The 23,807-nt window shown below is 38.1% G+C and overlaps 1 long non-coding RNA gene across 1 annotated transcript; it reads right to left on the bottom strand.

Annotated features, from left to right (window-relative positions):
• Positions 1-309: 309 nt before the first annotated feature.
• On the bottom strand, positions 310-22,299 carry LOC135414712 (uncharacterized). Its single transcript, XR_010430792.1, has 3 exons — positions 20,322-22,299; positions 7,126-8,889; positions 310-2,139 (listed from the first exon to the last, which is right to left on the bottom strand). It is a non-coding gene; the product is annotated as an uncharacterized LOC135414712 (long non-coding RNA).
• Positions 22,300-23,807: the final 1,508 nt, after the last annotated feature.

Here is a 23,807-nt window from a genome sequence, read left to right as displayed (position 1 = left end):
AAAATTAATGTATAAGAGTAAAGATTTTTCTGGGCCAGACACTAGACTAAGTTCTTCACTGGGAGCTAGGCTGAACTATCCCAGCGACTGAGTCATTCTTATTTTGAATCTCCTAACCCCCCAAGAAAATTTCAACACTGGCAGGAGCTGAGACAGACATTCTGGAAAATTGTCTCCCTATGAGTGTGAGAATCAGACATTCAATGACAGGCAAACTTCATTCTTAACCATAAATTAATTATCACAACCACATAAGAAAAACAGAAAACCAGATAATTAAGAAATTAAACCAGTTTTTATTATGCCAACTTCAATACAACATCAAAGTAACTAAGAACAATAAATACATGTGCTGTTTCATTAAAAACAAATGCAAAAAGAAGCCTCTACTTTTGATGCAATAATTTGTCTTTTTTGAATTAGCCATCGCTACATTGCTATATGGTTTATTATTGTTACACATGCTTTATTTTCACTGTGAAAGCTGGCTTTTGCCAAAACCAGACATGAGCCTGTACTCAAGACCATCTTCTCCTAATATCTCCATCATTTGCACCCCATCGCATGTGCAGATGCAACCTGCTGCTGAGCTCTCTGAAGCATCCTCCTAGGAAAAGGATAAACATGCCTGGCAAATCAGCACAGGACTAAGACCTTTCTGCCATCCAGGCAGAGATCTGGGCCCATACTTCAACTAGCACAAAAGACTTTGACATTGGGATGAGCACAGGTGTTTTGCCATAATGACCATACAAGTGTTCACTAGTAACAAATTTAATGCACTGAGAAACTTGGGGGAAGAATTAGAGCAGTTGGCTTAATACAATGAGTTCCATTCAAAAGGCACTACTTAAACTGACCACCAAGATTCACTGCTATTGTTAACACAGATCAAATCAAACTATTCTTTTAAAGAATGTTAGGTCACAACTTTGAAAGTGTATGTGATCCCTGCGTAAAAAAGTGAGTATAGCAAGTTAAGACAGATGAAAGTTAGTTGAAAAAGAATGCCTGGACTTTACTGCAGTTTTGATGATGTGGCTCACTAGGGGCTATTGGGGAAATGAAGTACTCATGTGGTGGCAGGCAAAGTTCTGTCCAAAGAGGAAACTGGGAAGATGGTAAGTAAGCAAAGATACCTTGCTTTCCTGTATCAGTGAGTGACCCTGAGACGGTGTTAGTCAAAAGGATGTGGCATTGACTAGGAAAAACTGCTAGCTTTCTTGGTGAAGAAAAGTTATTTCCAGCCAAAATCATTAGGACATTGAAGAAGCATGAAGTGATACAACAAAGCTAGAGAATCTGGCAAACATGACAGCAGATTACATTGACAATGGTAAAAGCATGGTAACGGACACGAGGACTAGTAATTCACAGTACTCGTATTTGTTCGTGGTGTAGAGTAACTGGTGACTACACAGGACAAACACTTAGGCATGACTATGGACAGCTTAGTGAATCATCTTCTACAAATTAAAGGACTTCTTGGTTTCCATCAGGGAAAGGCACAAGATTGCAGGAGCTGTTTATGAAATGGTTACTTAGGTCTACTTTGTGCATTGGGGCATTGCTGGTTTAATCACCTCAGAGTCTCATCTGACATATGGTGTAGGCATGTGAGGAAACGTGTGGAGGGAGAAGGTGCTCAGGGTATAGCTGTCTGCAGTAAGATTTACAGTCAGTCGGAGCTTTTACCAGTTTGTTTCTTCCCACCGGCAGTTCCAGATCCCACAGCTCGACTGAGTCTTTCACAGTGTCATTGTGGTGCTAACGTCTGTGAGAATTTGTGACTGTATTGAAACAATCATGCTAGCTTCCCATCACAGTAGATCTTGACATCAGGAGGAAATATTGGTAGCTAAAGTCAGAAGCAAAGCTACATCAACATCTGTAACAAACAATGAGTCACAGTTCTCTTGTAATATTTCTAGCATAACATGAAATAATACAAAAAAATAGTGTTCATGCTGTCACTCAAAAGTACCTTCTGGATACTTTTCCAGTACGAAGAGATATTTGTATGAAGGCCTAAGAAGCAGAGGTGCAGATCTGTTGTTCACTGACACCCTCTTTCTCAAATTGCCTCTTCACACCACAAATCTGTTATAATTCTGGGAACTCACTGTCTGTCATGCATTCCTAAGAAAGGAAGACAAGGATACATTTTTCAGAAGGTTTGCTTGGACACAGCAGACAAAGACCTAACAGCAGTCCCTGATTCTACTCTGATCTGGGCAAGTAAAAATCCATTGTGGTAGCCTTTAACTATGTTAAGAATAGGGCTGTAAGAACAGCCTCACTCCCTGGCAAATCAAATTTGGTGTCTTTTATCAGCACCTTCACAACCAGTGACTCTTTCAGAGAGGGTGAGAACAGAGGAGGCACAACCCCTCTTCTACCAACTTTATGCTGAGCTTCTGTCTTTATGGGAGCAATTCTCTGTGTGTGCACAAAAGTTTGATCAAAGTTCAATAATTCAGAAAAAACACTTGCTTTGACTATGGAATCTGGCTCTGAAAAGTCCCAGCGGTGTAAAGCAAAGCACAACATTTCAGTAACTGCTATGTTTCTTCCTACCTTCATAACTCTTAGTTATTCCACACAGGTAACCTTTTACTTAGAATAGCTATAAATTTTTGTAATTACAAGGATGTGGTTGAATTACTTCTAATTTCTGAAAACTGGAAAACAAGAAGATCCAAATATAATAGCAACTTAGTAAAATAATTATATTTTATCATGTTGCAGTAACTTACCAAATTACATGTGTTTGTACATTTGTTAAAGTATGAATAAAATCAAACCTGACTCAGGTATTCCCTATAGATTGTTCATTGGGAGACTATAAGAAAGAAAAATTCCCAAGCAATTCATACAAGTGGAATGGAAATAAATAGCTTTGCAATCTCTCTCTCCTTCTTCCACTTCTCTGGTTTTGCAAAAGGGGATACTGAAATGTTCTAAATTATCTAACCTCATTTAAATTGACCTTCCAGATAGCTAAAATATTTGGATTTTTTAAATAAAAATATATCTACCACCACAAAGGTTAATTTTATTTAATGAAATTTCAGTTGTGTGTTAGATAATTTACAATATAGATAATATTAGAATTCCTAGAACTTGAATTTGAGAGACGTTGATGTGGCTTGGACCTTGTCAGAAACAAGTGTGGGAGATTACCTGCAAAGGTGTGCACAGGTTCACCATCTGTTTTGTCAGGTGGCCGAGTTGCAGGAAACAGTTGAAAGACCACGTGGTATTAGAGGGGTTGAGATGGAGACAGATAAGTGGTATCAAAACTATGCTTATGTGGCAGAAATCAGAGAAACGGAGGCACCTTAGACCCTAGTGACTTACAAGAGCAGGGCAGTGTCAGGGTGTGCAGAGATGTAGTTAGAAAAGCAAAAGCTCAGTTTGAACTGAAATTGGTCAGAGGGGTCAAAAACCACGAGAAATGGTTCTTCAAGTACATAAACATCAGATAGAAACTGAAGGAAAATATTGGCCCACTTCTAAACAGGAGAGGTGAATTAGTCACCAATAATGCTGAAATGACAGAGGTTCTCAACATTTTCCTTGCCTTTATCTTTACCAACACTGTTGGGTCTCCAACCTTGGGAAAAAAATCCAGGTGGATACAAACACTGACCCACTATTCATGAAGGAAGAGTTGGTGTGGGAGCAGCTACAGAAGCTTGACCACCACAAATCAGTGGGCCCTGACAATGTCCACCTGAGGGTGTTTGGAGAGCTGGCTGATATTTCTGCAAGGTCACACTCCATAATCTTTGAGAAGTTGCAGAGATTGCTGGACATCCCAGAAGATTAGAAAAAAGGCTGATGTCACCTCCATCTGCTAGAAGGGCTTAAATGACGATCCAGGCAATTACAGACCCATCAGTCTTCACTTCCTGGGAAAGGTGTGGAACAAAGTCAGATAAAGTACATGAGTGTGAAAAACCAGCACGGATTCACCAAGGGCAAATTGCGCTTGACAAACCTGATTGTCTTCTATGACAAAGCAACCTGCTCGGCTGATGTGGGGCACACAGTGGATATTGTCTACTTGCCTTTCTCCAAGGCTTTTGATACACTTTCCCACAGCTTCCTCCTGGAGTAACTGATGTGTAGTGGTCCAGACATGGTGGGGACCTGGCTGACAGATGGCACTCAGAGGGGAGTGGTAAACAGCTCCTTATAAAACTTGTCGCAAGTGTGGTCCCCCAAGGATTGATATTGGGCCTAATTCTGTTTAATATCTTCATAATTAATCTTGGTGATGGGTGCTGGGCCATCTTGTCTAGATTGTACTTTTGCCTGGAAAGGTTGGAGCAGATGATCCTTGAGGTCCCTTTTCAACATGGTACTTAATTTTTCCTTCCCACAACTATCAGTTCTCTGGTACTAGCCAAAGGAAAGGTCCCTGTTTGCTTGTGTGACATTGACTATTCCCTCCGAAGCCCAAGTGCCAAAGTACCAGAAAATTCTAATTTTCCTTCCTATTGTGGGGAAAAAAAAAGGGGGGGAATAAAGACAATGTAGTAGATCAGAATGGTTGTGTCAGAGTGGTTTTCTTCCATTCACTTGTTTAGAATTTCACATAATGCCTAAGATTTTTGAAAGGTATCCAGAAGGATGGGGAAGGCAAGAATCATTCTGTAGATTTTTTTTAAGTTATAAAAATGTTCCTTCTCAAAATAAAGATGAAGCATACTATTCTGAAGAAAATTATATAAACCAGGAAGATATAACAGGGTTCTTTTACATTGGGGAATATTTCAACATTTTCAAAACAAGTTATTTTATCTGATGTAAAATGTTGTTAAAATATCTTTACATAACTTATAAATAAAAAATAGTCCTAACACAGAAAAAGAATAAAGCTGCTATTTAAAAATGTAATTGAACAGGATGAATAGCAACTGCAAAAGATATTTCAAAATGGAGTAGTCATACAGGAGCCACCTGTATCACTTACAGAAAGCTTTTATAGGGTTCCTGTGCATTCTGAGGTTAAAACAAGTACTTGCTAGAATTTCTCAAATAATTGTAGAAAGAAGATGCTGGCAAGTTGTAGCTTCAGGCATTCAAGTTTACAAGATCACATAAAACCCGAGATCCTCTGCTCAAAAGATGATGTTCTCAACTTCATCTTTCACTAGCCAGCTCCAGAAATATTATCTCTTTCCCTTGACCCGAATGTTCAGCCATATTCCTTGTGATGGTCCCATGAGCACAGTGCTGAGTGCTGGAGATTTTGGTGGTGAAAATATTTCAGGGATCCGTAATGACTTCCCTGTTGGATGAGGTTAACAGGCAAGAGTAGATAGCCTCTGGAAGCGTGCATTTGGGTTTGCTGGATGAGCAGAGAGTAGGGGATCAGACTTGTGAGTTTTGAAGCATTAAAGCCTTAGCTCAAACCTATGCAAGACTTGTTTCAGTCATCACACACCAGTAACTATGCTAAGGGAAGGTCTGATACATCACATCACTGCCAACCCCACAAGAAAGGTCTCCCCTTCTTAACCAGGCTGGATGAAATACAAGCATCCTTACCATGGAGATGTGCACAGAATACGTTCATTTACTTCAACCTGAGAAAATGAAATATTATTAAATCTAATAAATATTGGGTGTAGGCTACATATGAAAATACAGATTGTTCTGGATGTTGTTCCGACTCATAACTCTTGGGCAGCTAAATAGAGATTGTTTCCCTTGATAATAATGCTACACTGATCTGCTGCTATATATATGCTAAATGTCTGAGACACTTTTCCATCACTGTGCTGATGCCAGATTTTTTTGGTTTTAATTAGTGGCACATTCAGAAAACAGGAAGATCTAAAAAAAGAGAAACTCATGGAACTCTGCCAAAGTTATGTTACTGGATTTGATTCCTCCTGATTATGATTAAGAATTGAAATTAATATTCATACTGTATTTGCTTCTCCAACTTTTCACATCTAATGCATTTTAAATCACCCATGCTGGCATCCTCTGTGTGATATAGTTGCATAAATGGCCAGGATTCTCCAGCTGCCTTAGTCATGCAAAGCATAGTCTCTTTGGAGAGACAATGTTTTTCTCTTCCATTGGCAGAGCAAAGTTGTCCATCTCTTCTGGGATACAGATGTGACTGGTAATGGAAAGTGGTAGTTAATTTTAAACCCTCATTCAGAAAGCCCAAGATGTTAAGAGATCCTCAGATTTTTTGCTTTGCTCAGGTGGCTTACAAGCACCACATTCTAAATGAGACAACTTGTTGGAACTTTTAATGCAAGTTCAAAGTAAGACATAAATTAATGTAAAACATTTTCTGATATCACAGGATCATTATTATTGGAAGGAAAATCTTGAGATCATCTGGTGCAACCTTCTGCTCAAGCAGAGTTAGACTAGGTTGCCCAGGACCGTGTCCAGGCAGCTTTAGAGTATCTCCAAATTGGAAACTCCACAACATGTCTGGGCTAACTCTTCTAGTGTTTGACCACTTCAACAATAAAAAAAGTGCCTTCTTGTGTTCAGATGCAATTTTTCTTTCTAAATTATTATTTTTTCATACTTTGTACCAGTTTTGGTTTTATCAACAATGTGTGCCAGGAGGCAGAACCTCCAATGCAAATAGAAACCCCTCCCTCTAAATTACAAAATTTTGAAATTACGAGGTATTCAACTGAAGTATGAAAATGAATAACAGTTTTACTAAAGACAGAGAACAAAACAGAACAAACCAACAACCAAAAAATAACAGAGAAAATGTCACCTAAGACTGCTCCTTCAGTTCTGTGTCGCTGAGATGGCATGGGTCCAGCTGGTGCCTCAGGGCAGTGAGATGGCAGTGGTCAAAAAACTGGGGGGGGGGGGGGGGAGAGGGTGCAGCAACTGGCAAGCCCCTCTCAGCTGCAGTCCCAGGAACCAAAAAAAAAGTGTTCCAATCCCACCAGCCATTTTTTATTCCCCCTAAATTCTCATGGCATCTCCCATGAGAACCTCCACATTCCCTCCCTGCTCCCCACCCAGCCCTTCGCGAGGGGAAAGAAGGAAGGTGTCCTCTGTGATCTCCAGGCCCATGTGATGACATGGAAAAATTTAACAAGAAAATCTAAACCACAACAGTACCCATTGCCTCTTGTCCTGTCACTGGGCACAAGTGAGAAAAGCTTGGTTCCCTCAACTTCATTCCCTCCCATCAGGTATTTAGATATGTTGATGAGATGGTTGAGACTTCTCCAGGCTGAATAGTCCCAGCTCCCTCAGCGTCATAAAAAAGATGTTCCAGTCCCTTAAATACCTTCCTAGAAAACAGAAACATCTTCACAGGACAAGAGGAAATACCCTTAAGCTGCAGCAGGAACAGTTTAGATTAGATATTAGGAACAATTTCTTCACAAAAAGGCTTGTAAAGTATTGGAACAGACTGCCCAGGGAAGTGGTGAAGTCACCATCCTTGGAAGCATTCAAAAAACATGTGGCTATGGCACTTGAGGACATGGTTTAACAGTAAACATGGTGAGGCAAATAGGTTGATGGTCAGACTTGATCTTAAAGGTCTTTTCCAAACTTAACGATTCTATGATTCTGTCAAATGTGAAGCTAAACACAAACCCAACTCATTAGAACTTTTCCACATGTATATACTTGAAGGTTAGTCTGGTATCAACGTGAGACCGGGAAAAATGCTCAAATGTCATAGTTGCAAACCTTCAAAAACAAATATTTCCGGTCAGTCATATTTTCCTCTGCTTCTGAGGTTTTGATAGTAAGGGTCCAAAAAGTAACATGAATTCCTTTCTTTTCATGAACCACCATCAAAATAAGACAATTCTTTTTCTCTGTTCAGTGTTCACCTCCCTATCTTTGTCTGTGTGTAGCTGAATGAAAGAATCTAGGCTTTCAATTTATACACAGGACATACTTCCTTGAGAGAAAGAAAAGGAAGTGAAAAGAATAGAAGAAGAGAGAAAGAAATTATAAATAAAGACCTTTTGGGGCCCAATCTAGATTTTAGTGAAGGAGAGAGTACATTGGCTGCACGTTATCTGAAGTACTCTCTGACACCTTAATGTAACAGATGCTACAGGTGCTTCAGCCATGGAGTAAACCTACCAGTCCTATCTACTAATCCACTTTAGAAAAATTCTCTACTGGCTGGGAAACATTAGCATAAGTTGATTACTTTCACATGGTGTCTTATTGAAGTTCACTGGTCAGTTTGCTTCCAATTCAGCAATGAGGTTTCTTGAGGAGGGACTATGAAAACATATACAATATTCCCCAAAGTGGCTTTGCTCAGATGTCAGGAGTCTTCAATATGAATCAGAAAAATGCAATCAAGTCTCCATAGCCATAAGACGTAAACCTGAAGACACTAAAATACTTTGTACTGTGATATCTGACTCCAGCATCAACAGATTAATTGTTCCCAGAGTACTCTCTCATTCCCTAGTTAGTAAGTAATTGAGAACATTCAGCAGACAGTATTTCTTGTTATGATGTCTCCCACTAAATATTCTATTATGACAGCAGACTTTTTCAGAAAACAAATCAACGAAGCAAATAAATTTCATGACACTGAAAAGGAAAAAAGTCCTTTTTTACCTGTGTTCTTTGACTTCCTAGTGACAATTGTATAAAATTATGTATAAAGGTGATCAGGCATAGGACTAATCTTACATATAACTACAGATTCACAGTGAACATCTTGATTTAGTATGTATTTTCATCTTATTTTCTTTCTTCTTTTGTTCCTTCCATTCCTTGTTCTGATTCCTGCAGAACTGTGTCCTGTCACATGAAGTCCTAGATCCTCTCATTTGGATTGACTCATCTGTAGAATCTTCAGTTTAGTAAAACCTAGGATCTTGACTTCCCTCCTCTCTGCCTCTGTGGAGAGACAAAGATAGATAAAATCAGAAGACACCTTTCCATGACTCAGTTCATGGGTTTTGATTCATTGCTTAGTTTTCATCATCACTCATGAGAAGGGGTGATGGTCCCTGACTCCTTTCCTTCTGTTAGCAGAAAAACAGGCTCCAGCATTTATTTCTTCCAGATTGGACTGAGATAGCACAGGAGACCAACAACAGCCATTGCAATGGATAACCATTCCCTTCAGCATTCAGCCACAGGTATAACCCATGTTCATAGATTCCTAGGTTCGGTAAACTGAAACTTTTGATGCTGTAGGATTCAGTGTCTTTCTTGCTGGGCTGGAGGATGGTGATACTCTGAGTGGTTAGTGCATTGAGCAGGCTATAATCCAGAAAGCATGGAGGAGTAGGGTGTGAAGCTTGTACTAATGTATAGTAAAGTTTGAAAAGCTGATGCAAAGAATGGCTTTTAATTTGCTACAAAGAAACTTGCATCAAGAGCAAGGACATTATTCTTTTTTAAATAAACCAGTTCACAGCAAATGGTCCTGCCAGAAGTGCCTACCATAGTGTGACAGGAATCCCTAAACTAGCTCTGAACAAACTGGTGAAGCCCCAAGAACAAAGTAGAGCTGAACAGATATATTAGTTTGGAGCTAAAGTAGAAGAATTGCAGTAGTGTGGCATAGACTCCAGGTGTAGAAACAGTCCTGTTTCTACATCTCTCTCACCTAATGTTAGCTTAGGCATTTCGGTACACAATGTGTGTTTATCCTTCATGGAATTTCTGCCCTGCTGGGGGTATGTATATGAGTCATTCTTTTCTATTCAGCACAACTGGGCTGGCAAGAAGCTGAACTACAAGTACGAGTTTTGTTAGCTGGTTCAATGATATTATTTTCAAATCATTTTCCCTAAGGCACATATTTCTGTATTGCCTGCTGAAGCCTTATCCTTGGTACCTGAGTAGTCTCCTGAAGTGCCATGGGTTCAGCCTAATGTCATCTTGCAAGACAAGCATTAATAAGACTATAATGAGCACTTGGAGATGCCCTTAGATCAAAGCCCTACTAATGAAAGGGGGAGTTTTTCTTTTCAAGCCTTTAGCATTGTCAAAAGCTTTGAGACATTTCACTTGAAAAAATGTTTTGAAAATATGTTAGACATCATCAATAAACATACAGATAATGTAATAAATCAAAATTGGTTGTTGTAAACCAACACTGGGATTCAAACAGCTAAATTTTATGAAAACAGTATAATGGTGAATAAATCTTCACTGACAAGTGTAATTTGAGGCAATAAAAATGCTTGTAGCTTTTCTTTCATCTCAAGGGAATGGCTGTTACCAGAGTTCTCCATTAAAGCTACTATATTTTATTCAATAAATTACCTTTAAATTGTTATAGTATCATATAGATCATATCTTAAAAATTCTGAAAGTCAACAGATTATTCATAAAATAAGATATCATTCCCTGGGAATATATGTGGTAGAAGCTGTCTGTCCTGAGTTCTTACTTGTGCTATCTCTTTATCAGCTGAATAATTAATTTGTTTCCTATCATAGGAAGAAATAATTATATTGAAAAAAAAAGAAAAAGCCTCAAAAACACTTGTGACAAAAAAAGAGCCAAAGATTGCCATATATTTCTGGCTGCTATTACACTGAGCATATATTATCTGTGGACTGTGACTTGGACAGAGTGTGCATTCACAATGCTAAAGGGAATCAGAAAATCTCACACCTCCTTTGTGACCATCTGGATATGAACAGGGTGCTAAAGGGGAAGCAGATTTTATGGATCTTTGAAATACATCTCCTACATCCCAAAATCCACAAACCAGAAGCTGGAGGGATGCTGGTGGAGAGTGGATGAGGAGACTGGGGTAGTCATGGGCTTTGCCCCTCACAAATGCACTGTTGTCTAAGACAGCTAGGCTAGTTGAAGGGTTTTATAATTTACTTTTGGGATAGACTAGTCAAACAGTTACATGCTTCTTACATACAAGGAAAGACATCTGCTGCAAAGGTTTCTGGCTGAAGTACGTTGCACTTCATCCCATGATCAGGACTAAGCCTGTATAAACACCTACATAAAAATTATTAGAGTTACTATCACCTAATTTGTATCACCGTGACACCATTGATTTTCACTAGAAGTATACTGGCTATACATCAACTGAAGAACTGGCTTGAAAATCAAATTTCTTTGCTGAGGCAGTAACTATTTAGGGACAGACTTAAGTGAACAAATGTGCAGAAGTATGTGGAAGTTGATAAAGGCTTCATCAGCTCCTGAGACTGAAAGACGTCACTGTAGGACAATGCTGTGTGCGAGGTGTACTGTTCTTATGAACACCAGGTAATAAATTCTTTCTTTTTCTTTTTTAAATCTGAAAACTGGTAACTCCTTAGAAATGGTGTGATTCTTATGAAGGACATGTTTAGCTTTTAAAATAGTACAAAGCTTTGGGGAAAAAAAGCTTCATACCTCAGGCTGCCCCATATGATTCTGTTTGACTATAGTAATTACTTTGCTTAATACATTTTCTCAGAGAAGTTGCATGTCCTTACAGGGGCATCTAGGAACTACTTTTGCTCTACAATAAAACAACTGCCACCAAAAAATCCCTCTATTAAAACACATTCCTATTTTTTTTTTATTGCTACTTGCACTGGGACATAGTCAAATTTTATCAAGATAAAAGGGAAGGATCCCACTGATCTTCATGCCCTTTGAATCAGATCTATTAGGACTGGCTCCATTCCACTTGACAATTTTTTCTCCATTATCCTTGTGAAGTTCTACTCCAGCAAACCTAGTCTATCCTTGAGCACTTTGGTCCTTGCCTTCTGACTATTCTGTTCACCCTCTCCAGCAGCGTGTGTTTTTAATACGAGCTTTTTTCAGGTTCAGTTTTCTCTTGAGTATTGCAGATGGAACAGGGTACCACAGCTTGATGACGTATGGAGTCCCTGTTGATTCCAGATTGCTTACAGATTTCTGCTAGGTCCTGCAGTTTGCTTCATGAATCATGCCAGTCTCATCTTCAGTACTATGAAAGATCTCTGTGCCCTGGTGGTGGCTTATGAATAAAAGCAAAACCAAGACCTAGAGAACGGGTTGGATATGGCAGAAGGATATGGCCTGCAGAAAAGATAAAATTTAGATGTAATCCAGAATCAATTCACTGTAAGAAAGGATTTTCATTTGTTTTAATGAATGCTGAATCATATCCCTATGTAATTTTAAGATACTCTAGCTTCTTGTAGGCATGCTGAAACCTATTTTAAAAGTGAACTTTTTTCAAAGATCTATGAAACTTCAGCTGGAACTGACAAAGCAACAGACAGGTCAAGAATATAATTCTTGGGTTTTCTCCTCACAGCAGTATGTTGTGGGGTGACATCATCCTGGTTTGCTAAGGTGGATTTTTCTGAAGCAAAGGCAAAATAGAAAAAGATAGAGAAGTAACAGGAAAGCATGCCTAAATGTAAGAGTGGCTATCTTAGGTCAGCCTTAGACTAGTGTAGACTAGAGATTCGTAGGGGTGGAATACCAGAATACCCAACATATTCTTTCTATAACCCTTTCAGCTTCAGGTATTTACTGGGTGAGTCGCTTCCTGATCCAGAGTTTGGTTTTATACCTTTGCAATCAACTGAAAAGAAAAAAAAGAAGAAAGGTGACAGGGAGAGTGACATAATAGCAAAGGAATGCCAGAATAATAGTCTGACAATTCAGATGATGCTCAGGAAACAAAGCTATGATGACCTTATTTCCCTATTCTCACTTGACCAAATCAGAACACTTTTAGGGCTAAAAAATTAAAGTCACAGAAGTGATGCTGGTAAGTCCTTGCAGACTAGTCTTGTTGAAGAGGCATGATGCTTTGAATATGCAGAAACCTCTTCTTATGTTATAACTGATGTCCCTCTCTACTTCAGTGTTGATTTTGGCTGGGGTATAGTTAATTTTCTTTACAGTGGCTAGTATGGTGGCAAAGTTTTGGATTTGTGATGAGCAGTGTTGACAATATAGAGATATTTTTGTTAATTCCAAGCAGAGCTTTCACAGCATCTAAGCTTTTTCTGCTTCTTGTACCGCCCCACAGTGAGGATGCTGTGGGTGACAAGAAGTTGGGAGAGGGCTACAGCCAGGACAGTTCACCCCACTCGACCACAGGGATATTACATATTCCTGGAAGCATCACCAGCCTGGCTTAGTGGCTCAGCTGTGTCCTTCACTTGCAGACCTCACCTCTGCAGTCCTTTGCTGCCAACACCTTGTTGTGTGATGTCCAGTCCTCCATGTGACATCCCAATACTATTAAATAATATTGTTTATAGTTTTGGTTTAACGTATGTCTAAATATAACACTCTTGTGAAGAGAAGTTGAAGGCAAACAGCAAGGAAGTCTTCATAGTTATGCTGTCTTAGCTTCTCCTAAACTTACATCTCCACCACAGAGGGATGCAGGAGGACCTCCGCTGTGGGAATTCACATTGCTTCTCCAGCAGTTGGTGGTAGTTCTTCTCTGGGGGGTGCTCTGACTAGACAGTGCACCTCCAGGAAGTGAAACATAGTGCAATATGCAAACCTTATAGCTGGATATGGGGAAATAACAACCCTACAGTCTGCACTATGGCATAGCTTGGGCCAGAATTTTTCCCCCTTTGGGGTTCTTGAAGCTAATTCATATCATAACTTAGCCTTAGCATATAGTGTGGATTTGTGACAGCTGCCAGCACAAGCAGAAATGATGGCTTGCATGTGCCCAGGTGCAGCATAGAGGAGGTGCACAGAGGGACTGAATGCATGAGTGTGGCTACAAGCTTTTGCAAGGGGGTGGTTTTTAACTTGTGTGTCTATTACATCATTGTCTTGGTTTAATGACAATAGGTTCAGCAGGTGAGACCTCTAATGAGATGAACTCTCCCTTTTCTTTTATTTCCCTTCTCCCAGTATAGACATCGTAAAAAATTATGAGGAGTCTGAATGAAGAAGGAAAAATAACATTTTTACTAAAACCAGAAAGAAACAAAAAAACCCCAACAATAGCAGAAAATATTACCTAGCAACCCCCCCTGGTTATAACAAAACTTGGAAGGATATTTTGTCCAGGGGAGAGTCCTATGCCTCTGAGATGGTAACATGGGTTCTGGTGTAGCAAACCATGTGGAGTGATAATGGTGGGGCCAGGATGACGGGGTTCAGTGCTGGGACCAGGCCGTCACAGACCATGCAGTGGCAACATTTTATGTAGCTCTAGAAAAGAGGAATGTCCAGTCTGTTGGTGGTGGCTGGTCATGGTGGGATGGCTTATTTGGGGCTGGGGCGCTTTGTCTAGTGTGAAAAAACAGCTGCAGCTAAGATGGAAAATGCTGCAGGTGAGGCAGGGCGATCTCTAGGAAGACGGTCCAAGAGTCCATGGTGCTCCAGCGAGCAAAAACCTGGTACCAAAGAGAGTTCTAGAGCATGCCTGTTTTATCTCCTGTCTCCTGAGTTTCCGGGATGCTTCACTTTAGGGACCCAGCTTTTCGGCAGGTCCTGAGATGCTGGGGATCAGTCTTCCCCTGATCCGGCTCAGACGGGGTTGGGGGGCGGTCCCCTTGCTCCAAATTAGATGGTGGTATGAAAAAAGTCACTAAAAATCTTTACCATTTTACTAAAACTACAGCAAGCATAAAGTCTTTTCACTTATGTTCTAAATAAAGACTGAATTTTATCTTGATTGTGCTAAAATTATACTTTACTTATGAAGCTGCATACTGTAAAGTTTCATAAAAATGCATGAATATATACATTCACTAGATGAATGGTACAGTTTTCTCTGAAACATTAAGTAGGATTTCCCCTTAGTCAGATTTACACAAAGAAACTGATTTTTTTCTGCCATCTTTTTTTCTCCTTAAAAATTTTCCTTTTGCTAAGAAAAGTACTTGTGAAACCCTCATTCCTGTCAAAAAGATAGTCAATTCTCTTATTTCCAGGAAACCAACACTATCTGTGAAACATCAGGTAATTAGCAGCTTACTTTGGAATTTAACACAAATGAGAAAATCCCAAAATTTAAAAAAAAAAAAAAAGACAGAAAAAATAGCTCTTTATAACTGCATATTATTAGGAACAGAACTTTAGTTTTCTTCTATGGCATTTGTATATTAACAAAAAACCACAACAGAAAAAACAGTGAATTTTTGTGTATTTATATGATACTTTTGCAGGAAGCAGATCAAGCTATGAAAGCCGTGATATCAGTGTGGATTGAAAGGAAGTAGCACAGAAGGGTGACATTCATTAATTTACAGATGGTATTACTGTAGCTGCCTGAAACCATAGTGATCTGGTAACAGACATGGAACTCCAAATGCCTGAAGCAACCCCAGATGTCACAGCATACACTCCAGGGAATATAATTTAATAATAATTTATACGGCAAGTATAACACTTGTGAAATATGTCATTCAGCACCATCACTGTGCACATTCCCTGGTGAGTAATTTAAGAACATATAATATTTCAGAACTTTGAATCAGGAGAGAGATGATAATTAGATTCGTACTTTAAATCAGGTATATGAAGGGGAAAGTTAATCAACTCAAAAAGATAATTTAGCAGATTTGGATTCTCCAATGACACTTCTAATTAGAATTAGGGCATAATTTGGGACACATATAAAGTTGCTAATTATTATGAAAATATTTCCAAACATGGTGCAGGCTCAAAGGCGAAAAAAGTTTATGCAAATCTTGACAATAAAACCTGTCAGATGCTCCGTGGCTTGGTATAAATATCTTTTCTGAGCAGCTATGGGCTTCCTGTTAAAAATTATGATTGGAAAATTTTCATGTGGGGCACCTGGCTCCTAAACTGAGTGATTATGTTTACTGAAGAAGTTTATGGGATTTTCTGAGAAGGGATCCATTATCTTGTTAATTGTGGGGTCCTGGTTGTGATGCCTATAGTTTGTTAATCATCAGGATTCACAGGTCTTTTCTTAGCAATAAGGGGGAGGCAGAAATGTCTTCTATTCCCAATGCCATTTGGTGTACTCCAAGTTAGTGGAGTAACACTCAGACTCCACAGGAAAGAACTGTATGACTCCAGCATTTAAGTATTATCTTTATACATTTAAGACAACTCTTAAAAGGAGGCAAATATTTTCAAAGTGAATATTCTAACCACTAGATTAAAGCATGCACCCTATAGTGCATGTCTCAACTTCTCCAGAGGAAGTAGGTTTGTTTGGTGAGTTAAATAATAAACTGAGGAAAACACCTCAAAAAATGCTGAAAAAAGGGCTTGATCTAGACTTGTGACAAAGAAGGCTGTGCTGTGCCCATGTCAATCTCAAATGCTGCCTCACACTGTACTAACAGGAGTGGTTTTGCATTGTGCTTCTGTCTCTCAAGGGCTTTCAGACTCCCAGACCTTCATTTAGACAGTATAGCATTAAAAACTCATGTACTTGTTCAAGCACGTGAAGGATCTGCTGCTTCAGACTTTAAAATGCTTTGGATGTCCCTCTCCTCAGATCTATCCCACTTTACTTTAGTCATCTAAAAGCTAGATTAACTAAGCCATCTCCTAGGCTTCCTCTGAAGTCAATGGAGAGAGCTGAGGATCTTCAGGGGACAATTTATCCTTCTGTTGTAGACACCAAGAACAACATGAGTCAATATTAAAGGTGCTTGCCTTTCACCATTGACTACAGAGAAAGTCAAGATGTTTAACTTTTCATCAGTTAGTGAGATTACTTCCACCCACAGTGTCCGCATTAGGCATTTTGATTTGAAGAAAACTTATACAATGTGTGACATTGCTTAAGTTAGAGAGAATGAAAGGTTTTTACTGTACATCATTAAATCTCATCTGTAGATTCTTCTTTTGTATCTAAGAAAAAAAGGAAGGTATTTAACAAAACAGTAAGCCAAAATGTGCATTTTTGCCAAACGCACAGCAATAGTTTTTCAAGGGCATTGTTATGAAATTGAATGTTTGCACCATTATTCAGTGATGTACTGGTGGAAAAGCTCAATACCATTCCTTGTGCCGTGAGTTTTATATTCATGAATCAGTGTTCAAGCTGAGGGTCAAGGTAGTGTCCTTGGTTTTTGAAAAGTTACATTACTGACAAGTACCAGAAGAGTGTCCCATTGTATAGAAGGTGAATTACAGAGAGAAGCTAGGATTGTATTCATTCCAATGTTATTTGAACAGACTCTCTTGAAAAATCTCCAGTACACATCAAATGCCACTGGACTGAATAACAATCAGTAACCATAAACTTCCAGAAAAACAGAAAATCCAGCTAGACAAAAGACTAAGTCCAGATCTAAAGAAACATGAAACTGTCTCATGAACTAAAAATCTGTTGTCTTAACCTTGATCATGTAGAAATACCAGCGCACCATCCTCATGCTTATGCAAAGTTTCAAAATCATTTCTTGCAGAATGAGAGTTTTATAGTTTGCTTCAAATACACTTGGCCTTCAGACTAGGTATGTCCTTTAATAAACACACTGTTTTCCAAGCTCTTATTCCTTGTGCTACTTTAACTCAGCTTTGCTCTTTTACCCAGCTTGTAGATCCAGGGGCAGTTCCTTCCACACCAAAAGCTGTTTTTGAGAAACAGGAAAACTTCTGGTACAGTATTTCAAAAGACTGACCCTCACATACAAAATTGCTGTTATAAAATAAAGGCACGGCCATGGCTCTTGCTATCCCAATGTGCCCTTCTGCAGACAAAAGAAATGGACAAATAACTCAGGGATATTCTGTACACCGGGAAAATCTCTACCAGACATGTAAACTAATTTGGTGTCTGCTAAGTAAAATATTGTTCATCTGAGCAGTGAATGAAAAACTAAACCTAAAATTTTGTCATGCCATTGTTTTAATGATTAGATTAGGCAGGGGAGATGCGAGCAGTAAAACATAGCTTGCATCAGTGTCATTAGGGAAATAGATTGATGCATAGGGAAAGAGAACTATCTCTGTGAGGTTTTTGAGATAGATCCCTTACAGAGGAGTAGAGCAGTCTAGACTGAGAAATTTAGTCTTTTAATTTGGATATTGAAAGAACATTTTATGCTTATTGTGATTTGCCTTATAATGGATAAACCACTTTGCCATTAGGGTTATGTTTTCTGTAAGAAAAACTCTTTGATACTCTCCTAACTACTAAAGACGGAAGCCCATTTGTTATTGTCATAATGTAGTTCTGTTCTTTCTTTCCAAGTGCTGAAGATAATGATGGTTTGTCTGGTGGGAGAAACCACAAGGTTAATTACATAAGAGTGGAAAATATTCAAAATAAAAGTATTTAGAGTTTAATTTGACAATTTTAGACTTTTAGAACTATTTACTTCTAATTTCAAGGTAATGACAATTTAGTAGAACAATCTATATTGTTAGAATAATTTGCTTCCTTCACATCTTTTTAAACTTTTTTGTGCTAAGTTTAAAATCCTAGTAGGATATGTAGATTTTATCAGAGTAAGTTAACTACTCAATAGCAGAAAGCTTTAGAGATAATTTCTTCAAGATTATTTATAGGCTCATTATAAAAATGAACATAAAGCTGGTTTCAAATGTCAATTTTGTAAATAAAAGTCATAAAGAAGAATTTTTTTGAGACGAAAAATACCTAATATCTCCTTTTATGAAATCTAATCACCATTAGACTCCTCGAGATTACTTGCTCATGTTTCCTTACAATATCAAGTCTCTGTTATAAAAAATAATTTGTTTCTCAAATGCCTGATGTTTTTAGCTGAAATGCATGCTTGTTTTGTTTTCATGCATAAGCATTTATTTTGAAGAATCAAACTCAGAACCACATTAACATAATAACTCACAATATGTATCTAGTATATATTCACACATACAGTGTGCTATTAAACGATGCCTTCCAGGAAACTGCACTATCTAAAGCATCAATTTTTATCATGGCTTTAAATCAAGTCTAACTCAAAAGCCAATTTTCCCCATGAACAAGATCTAAAACCAAGCTGTTATTCTGGAGTCTTCAATCAAAACTCCCAACTTTGGTTGTTTCCTGTACAAGACAATGGTTCAACTACAGCATTTCTGGAAGTTATTTCAAACCAGCTCCATTTGATCCTATTAAATGTACTCCCAATGCATGTTTAGTTTACTTGCATCCAAAAGGTATTCCATGTGTATGCTACAAGAATGCTCAGCAATCTGAAGAAAAACCATTGATGGAACAGAGATTTATTCCTAGAATTGCACTTCTGACTGAACGCAGGTCCCAGCTGCAGATGGCAATGTGGGTAGCCTCTACATGCCTAATACAAACTCCTTCAGCTTCAACATATGTTTGATTTTAGGCTGGAATTTAAAGGTTTGAGGAAACCAAGGGCACTCTTCAGTCTCATTTAATTTATCCCTCTTCCCTTCTTCCCAGGCAGAGCATTGGTACCTTTAATATTTAAGGACAAATGCAAAGCTACAGCCTTTCTCCCATTCTTCTGCTACAGATACTAGCATCTGGGACTGGTACTGGACTGGGAAAACCACTAGGATTTCAGCATTGGACTAGAAAATGATTTAAATATCCTTTGCAGAAGGTCTCCACTCTGCACTTCTGACATATTTTATTTATCTCAGTCACAAGATTTATCTGAACAAAAAATTAAAACAAAGCTAGTTCTTTGTTTAGCTCTTACTGTAATATGTGTCTTTTAATCCACAGATCTTGTTTACATTTTATTGTCTGGATGTTATTTAATTAAATTATACATAACATTATTGTCTCCTGACTCTTTTATAGATGGTTGATTTACTTTGTGTGACAAAGAGATTTGCCTCAGTACTGATTTCTCATCTTTTCTCTACTGAAGAATCTCTTTATAGTCTAAAAGGGAGAATCATAAATCCCTGAGATATGAGTGCAGTTAGTCTTGTTAACTGCTGTTTTAGCCAGTGATCTTTATTAGGAGCATATCTCCTGCTGGATACTTCCTGAACTCAAGAACTCTGATAGCTGAACACTGATCTGCTGCTTTCATTACAAAGATTTTGTGCTCAGTTTGTACGTCCTGTTTTGTTTGGTTTATGTCTAAATGGTCACCCTCAGGGGGAGCATAAAAATCCCCCAAACACTCAAGAATAAGCCTGCAAAATGTTCTCACGAATTGCACTCACAAATTCTCAGTTTGCAAGATAAAAAGTTTTCATTCATCCAACAATATTTACTTCCAGAAAATGTTCAGTGTAGGTGGATTTTCTTAAACTCTGGACAGCCACAATCTGCAGTACAAGTTTCATGCTTTTGATCTTTCTGAAATATAAATACAATTTATCATTATTTATTCCTGTACTCAAGGAAAAATTCTGCATCATATATCTACAATGAAAAATACACTAGTAAAGAGGACTAAATACACTCCCAATGTTTAGAAAAATCATACCTTAGGTACAATGACATTCCAGGGAGGTGAAGTCACAAAGAAACGAGCAATAAATATTAGATGAGAAGACACTGGTTTGTTTCCTACTGTTAAGTCAGTTTGGTTCCAGCATTTAGTTCCCAGTAAGCTTTCACTGGCTGTTTTCTTCTTTCACCTGTGAGAAAAGATAACACTAAGGTAATTGTGCAGAGGGATTGAAAAAAAAATTTGGAATGGCTTTCTAATTTTCCCTAAAGGCATTTGCATTGCTTTGCCTTCACAAAACTAAGATCAGTGGCAAAATTAAGAGAAGGAAAGACATATACAATTTTTCTGTATGTTCCTTGCTTAGGCTTTGAACCAGATCTATAAATGAAAACTGAAACTGAATTTCCACCAAAAATAGACTAATAAAAGAGGAAATTGCAGGTTCTTCAGTAACCAGTTGTTACCAAAGCTGTAAATCTGACTGGTGAGTACCATTAACTGCAAGTCTACTTTCTAAAACAGGCAATAGAGTCCGTAGCAGCAGAAAAAGCAACCTTAGAAAGAAGTCCTTACACATGTATAGGTCATCCTCTAATGCTGAACTCCAAGGCATGTTGCAGCACACTTATTTGTAAAGTAGGAGGTTGCCAAGTTCGAAGCTAACCTTCCAAAACTTTGCTCATTTAAATGTGTGTAAAAATAGAATCCTATTACGGTGGTATTAAATGTTTACAGAAACTTTCAAAGATTCAGAATTTTTAGTTGAGGCGAACACACAACTCACCCCTTTGCCTGAGTTTTCTTTAATATTTTTCTGCTGCTTTGGAATTATCACATAGTACAGCATTTTACACAAAATCTCTGTGCACTCCTGGGAAAAAATATACATAATATTCACAGGAAGCATTCATAATATGAAAATATTTGTGTCTTGATCTAGTTTACTTCAGTTCATTGAAAGATGTTGCTGATGTTTCTGGAAAATGTTAGCAACATTTCCCTCTTTGCATCTTTATGACAACAGCTGAGTCAATGGTCATACACTTTGATAAGACACAAATTAAGCATTATGATTTCTGCATGACATTTATTTTAGCTTTAAAACAACATTTCTTCAAAAAGTTAAAGTTGCCCCTCCTGACTTGGCAGTATAGCCAAAAAGGCTTCTACACAGAGCTAAGAAATCTAAGTATTTCTGAAATACTGAGGGAGTCTTGCCAGTTTTTACCCTCTGACTCGTTCATAGACAGATTCAACTTCCACTTAACATAAATCCATTGCTTGTAATACTGAAAAAAACCCAAACCAAAACAAAACAAAAACCAAAACCAGAAACTTTTCCTTTCTTGTTGGAATCATTCATTCATGTCTAGTTTAACAGTTCACAGTGCAAAAAATTTTGGGCAAAACAGAGTAACACACACATATACATATATATATATATAAAAATATAAAATTCTGACTGGCTATGTATGGCTTTTAAATATACATTTAATCGTTTTTCATAAAAATATACAGTCAGCGACAAGAAGCATCCTTCTAAAATAGTGAAGAGTGAATTGTAATGCTTCAGATACAGTAAAATTCATCCAGAGGGACTATCTACTATCTAACAAATAGCTGGTACAGAAAATCCCTCCTATATGGAACACTTGCCTAAATTTGTTCCAGGCCTTAACTGTCATTTAAATTAGAATGTATCTTTTACATAAGCCCCTTGCTTCTTTTCTATTCCCCATGGATAATGAAGAATGGGTTGTTTCCCTTCTTGCAGCAGCCTTTTATAGATATGAAGACTACTGTATGTTCTACCTTAGTCTTATTCTGAACTGTATTAGATTTTTGAGTCTTTTGCTTTAGAAACTCATAATATTTTAGCTCATTCTCTTTTGGAGTATCTACACAACATCATGATTATCTTGAATGACAGTGCTGAAAATCAGACAAGGATAAAATTGAACCATGATGTTTATGTAAGGATTCAAATATCCAATATGTCTCACTTCCGTTTACACATATATTGTATTTATGATTTTATTTCAATCATCCTTTGGGTTCCCTTTCTCCTATTCTGCTACTCTCCTTTCCCTGAGGTTCTGGCTAAGGTCCCTGGAGCTGCTCCAGACTGTTGCAGTAGACCCAGAATGGGAGTTATGAGAAAGTAGAAACTGCCCAAACAAACTGCCTGGCTATCTTTTTTGCTTCTTACCCGGCAACTAGTATCTGGGGAAGAGGCCTTGAAGGTCATTGCTACACACTAACAATAAAGTTTCTCCTTCCAGGGGTGCAATCATTAAATATTTAACTGAGCTTTTTTTTCAATCTTGGTTTGTGTTACCAAGCTGAATTAAACTGAAAAATTAAACCACCCTTCTCTATCTACTAACACATACTTATCCATGAATATGAATGAAATGTCATCCTAAAAAATTGTTCATATATCATGAAGAAAATAATTCTATTAACTCGTTTGCATTTCTCAGAAAATAGTCAAAACCAACATCATTGTGAGTATCCAGTTTTTGGAATGTCTCTTAACTTTTCTTCTTGAGTCTCTGAGTCACTTTCTTTGTTAAGCACCTGCAGATATTTCATCATGTGTTAAACTACAAACTATTTTCTGCAGTTCAACAGGGAGCTTCTTTAGTTTCTTCATTTGCTTCTATAATTAGGCTAAATTTGGATGATTCATGATGCTAAATAATCCTCAAGGCCATGCTTCCAAATTCTTCAATAGTACCTCATTAAGTGAAAACCAAAAAAATGCAACAGCTATTATGCCTAAACTATCTCAAGGTCTTCTGATGCTTCCTGCACATCTCAGCTCAACACTGGCCTGGCAAGACAGCTCAATCCTCTCAGTTTATATGTGACACACCAAAAGAGACTTTTTACCTACAAACAAAAACTTAAGAGCACACAGGAGACAGCAGAGGAGTCAAAAAGGAATTACAGAAAGCTAGTTTTGCATCCTCCACTTTTGGATAAGCTGCTGGGTTGGGATCCTGTTTATATTACCTGTCTTTGTGTAAGATCCTATCAAAAATAAAAGTAATACTGAAAATCTTTGATGAAGTGCAACATATCAGAAGACACAATGGCCAGCTGTGCTGTTGCAGAGGAGTCCAAACTGCCTTTAAGGGTATGTGACCAGAGGGACCAAAAAAGTTTCCAGAATGCCCCTGTAGTATTGCTACCTCCTCTGTTTTTGTTGAGGTGGTTGAGGGCTCAGTTTAACACAGGTGAAAAACTCTAGAAAGAGTCTGCAGCATTTCTTCCCCCAGGATCTCTTCATCTGGCAGTGACAAGCCAAAGTGGGAGAGGGAGCAGAGACTCTTTGACCACATCTCTGCAAACCAACCTCCCACTGCTGCACGTACCCATATCACTCTTCTTCTTTTCACAGCTTGAAAGAAAAAATGTTGTCAACCCTCATGGCCATGCCCCACTTTCCTGCAAACTTAGCTTTATCTCCCTTCAAAATGTGGTCTGCATACTTTCCAGGGCTTGTTATTGTGT

This window comes from Pseudopipra pipra, chromosome 1, assembly GCF_036250125.1.
Source record: "Pseudopipra pipra isolate bDixPip1 chromosome 1, bDixPip1.hap1, whole genome shotgun sequence".
In the NCBI taxonomy this organism is placed as follows: Eukaryota; Metazoa; Chordata; class Aves; order Passeriformes; family Pipridae; genus Pseudopipra; species Pseudopipra pipra.
This window is presented reverse-complemented; position numbering and strand designations above follow the sequence as displayed.